This window comes from Castanea sativa, chromosome 1 (genome assembly GCF_040712315.1).
Source record: "Castanea sativa cultivar Marrone di Chiusa Pesio chromosome 1, ASM4071231v1".
Taxonomy (NCBI): Eukaryota; Viridiplantae; Streptophyta; class Magnoliopsida; order Fagales; family Fagaceae; genus Castanea; species Castanea sativa.
Window position 1 is genome coordinate 71,576,796 of NC_134013.1, and position 3,869 is coordinate 71,580,664.

Sequence of the window (3,869 nt, forward strand, 5' to 3'; positions counted from 1 at the left end):
GAGTTGGTGGCGGCGGGAGGAGAAGTGGAGTGGTTTCCGCTGTCCTCTTAAGTGGTCGACGAAAGAACTGTTTGGGATTTGAGAAGATGAAGGGGAAAAGAAACGTGCCATAGAAAGCGAACGAGCTGAATGCGGTGGTACCAGCGCGGAGAGTTGGGAGGAGAAGAGAAGTGGAAGGGAGAGCGAGAGTTCCAGTATTATTATGTCTAATATACTTTACAATGTTAAATATAAGTAATGAAAATGAAATGGGGATGTAGCTCAGATGGTAGAGCGCTCGCTTAGCATGCGAGAGGTACGGGGATCGATACCCCGCATCTCCATTTTTTTCTTTGTTTTTATTTCTGCGTTAATTGATCCGAATATTTCTTCTTCTTCTTTTTTCTTTTCTTTTTTTTTCCTCTGAGGAAATCATCTTCCAATGGGTACCCATTAACCAAATCCCGAACCCTCGACCCCAGATACTAAACATACATTTGATTGAACCACGAGAATCAAAGCTGGGAATGAAGCAAATAAAGCAGAAAGTAACAAGAAGAACAAGAACCTTTTTTTTTTGAGAGAGAGAGAACAACAAGAAGAACCTGAAGCCAGCAATACTAGACTTCTCAACCTTTAGTCGAAACTGGGCCTACGTATTAGTTGGTTCCTCTCCTAGTCCTTCTATGTTATATGGCCCAAGCCCACAATAGACCAAAATCAAACATGAGCCCAGGAAGTATTCCCTTCTCCTGTATCGTTTACACGTCTTGCTTCTAATATTTAACTTTGACAGGTGCACTTGCATTAGCTTTGGACCTAGACATATTTGGGCCTAGCTGAACTTGTTCATCATCTTTGGACCTCTGCACCAGCTGGCCCTTTTCTTGCAAAGTTGGTCCCCCTATATTTTGGGTGTCATTTACATCCATGTGACTTGGATAATCAATATGCTTCCTAGTATACAATTTTTTTTTTTGGTGGGAGGAACAATTACAAATACACATACGGGGAGGGAAAACTTCCTATTAAAAAAAAAAGGAAAAGGGAAAAATGTTCTCAAACAAAAATACGCCTCAAAGCCTACTAAAAAATCATACTTGTATACAATTGTAACTTTTGAAGTCACATGAATGAATTTAATTGAGAATTTTGAAATACAACATGTAATTTTTTTTAAAAATTTTTACTCGTTTTTTAATAATTTTTCAGCAAGCCAAAAGAGTTAAAGAAAAAAATAAAAATAAAATCCATGTGAGGCTTAGGTTGTCCACGCTTAATCATGGATGAGACTCACATAAATCATAAATGGTCATTCATGTATATCTCATTGTTGGCTATATTAACAATGAGATATTGAAGGTAGGTAGCCTAAGCAGGTGCTGTGAGGCTCATTGCAGACAATGATATCAAGAACAACTATAAAATAAACTGACTTCATTTAAAAGATGGAAGTGTTAAAAATAATACTAATTTTATTCTAAAATTAAAACAACATAAATAAATATATTTTTTAATTACATTTTTTTCATATTTGATAAATTAAAACATTATTTTATATTACCTATTTATTAAAAATTTAAATAATAATTGCAATATCACTCTTTATAAGATAAGTTTAAAAAGAACTCACACTTTATGTGATTCACTTACACCTTTCATTTTTTACCCTCCCAAGTCCCAACACAAAAAAATAACAAAAACAAACCTTGTTATTGTTCAAGGTTACACTACTAGTAGGCTAAGAAGGAGAGGAACATTCATACACAGCAGAGAACTGAAACTGTCATAAGCATAGGCACACCACACCTCAACGCAAGATAATTTTGCAATTCCTAGGTACAGAATAAGGATTTTGGTACTAATTTCCGAAGGAGTTATACAATTTCCGGAAAGGGTTTGGTTTGCTTGGTTTTCTTGCTACTCACTTTTTCGTTTTTAGGAAGAGAACTCCGAAACATTTTTGGGTCATCATAGACAAAGTACACATAGAAGAGGCAGAAGCTACTTGCAATTACAACAAGAAAGATAGACAAGCTAGCAGCCAAGCTTAAAAACGTAGCGAATTGACACGCAAAGCCGAACAAGATGGAGGTAGACAAAACGCAGATAATGAACTTCAGGAACTCTTTCTTCTGCGAGTTATCATTTGGGGGCAACTTATTGAACACAGTGAAACAATGGTCCAACATAATGTATGCAAAGTAAACAAAAACGATGAAAATGATCACGGGAAAGTCGTTGTGGATATAGGCACGGTAGATTGTGCTCATACTACTAATTGTGAGGTTTAGATAAGCAAAGTAAGGGAGGAGGCTGAGGCTGTAATCCTTGTTTTCTGTGTTGTTGTTGCAAGAAGAAAGAGGAGAAGTGTGTCTCCTACTAGTACTGCGATGGATTGATGACATTTTGATAGGCAAATAGTGACTGAGCGTAGTGAAACTCTGTGCTAGGTGGTTGTGAATGATGTAGCTGGTTTAAAACTAAATGGCTTCATCACTATATATAAATAAAGAGGATTGGTTTCTGAGTCTTGGATTCAGAAGATGCCTGGAAATTATTATGGAAAATTAAAAGAGCGTGGAACTGGAATGAATTTCTTGAAAACCTACTTTTTCTCATTTTTTTACTTTAGAATTGAAAGTCGAAACTTCCTTGAAGATACACAGAATTAATTCCTTAAGAAAAATGAAGCTACGTCAGAACTGGTGACTTTAATTATGTAGGTACTGAGAAACTTACAGGAAAAAGCTGCGAAAGTGGGAAGTGGGAAGTGAATTTTTTACTTGACTTAATTGGGTTGGAGCTTGGAACATTAAGCCCAACAAGATAAAGAGAATTTTTGCTGCAATTTCAAAGAAGACGGACCCAATCAGAAGAGGAAAATATGAAGTTGGGGCCCAAAGAGGGTTCTTTAATAAGTGGGCTAGAGAACAATTGAGAAGAAAATTGGGGGGCGCAGAGTTTTTTTTTTCTTTTCATTTTGGGCCCTTCTCCGAATCTTTTTATTTTTTTTAAGAAACAAACTAATTACTAAACAAAAACTTTAATCACACTCTCTCACCAAACTCAAACACATTAATTAAACCAATGTACCACTACAAAAAGGCTTAGGCCCCATTTGATAGAGCATTTTAATCACATATTTTTTGTTTTTAAACAACATTACACGTAATTTCACATACTTTTTCACCTACATGTATTTTAAAAAACTACAAACAACACTACTCAAACTCCTTTATCAAACAGACCCTTAACTTTTTGGAATAAACTCTTCTCAAAATCTCAATATTCTTCATCTTACTTATCCTTATAAAACGAAAACCGTTATAATATTACCAGACAACCATCTCACAACATGAAGAAAAAAATATATAAGAGGAAAATTGCGGGTTTGTAATTGTGCTTTTTTATCCCATTTTTCACCCAATTTTTTCTCCCATTTTAAACACATGATTATATTAAATTTTATTGTTTCAAAAAATATGCTAAGTTGACTCTAGATAGTAGAACACACAATCCCAACAAGCCAATTTCACCATATTTTCAATCATGTTAATGTCCCAGCCACTTGGTTACAAGGTCACGTTATTAAACTAAAAAAATAATTTTTTTTATTAATGAGTAGACAAAAAAAAGATAATACTATTAATTAATGTAATAATTTGTTTAAAGTTAATTAGAAAAGTAGATAATTCAATGATAACACCAAGAAAAGTAATTTAAATATGGATGTCATGAAAGCTACAAGCTCCTGGTAGCTATACCTAATAAATCTGTAAGGTGTAAACCATCAAAAACCATGAACTCATCTCGCAATTCCAATTCCCAATGATCAGTTATAAAACCCACATTATGCATTGCTTTACAAGTTTTCGTTTTTTGTTATT

At 34.5% G+C, this 3,869-nt stretch overlaps 1 non-coding gene across 1 annotated transcript; it reads left to right on the forward strand.

Annotated features, from left to right (window-relative positions):
- Positions 1–250: 250 nt before the first annotated feature.
- Positions 251–323, forward strand: TRNAA-AGC (transfer RNA alanine (anticodon AGC)). Its single transcript has one exon. It is a non-coding gene; the product is annotated as a tRNA-Ala (tRNA).
- Positions 324–3,869: the final 3,546 nt, after the last annotated feature.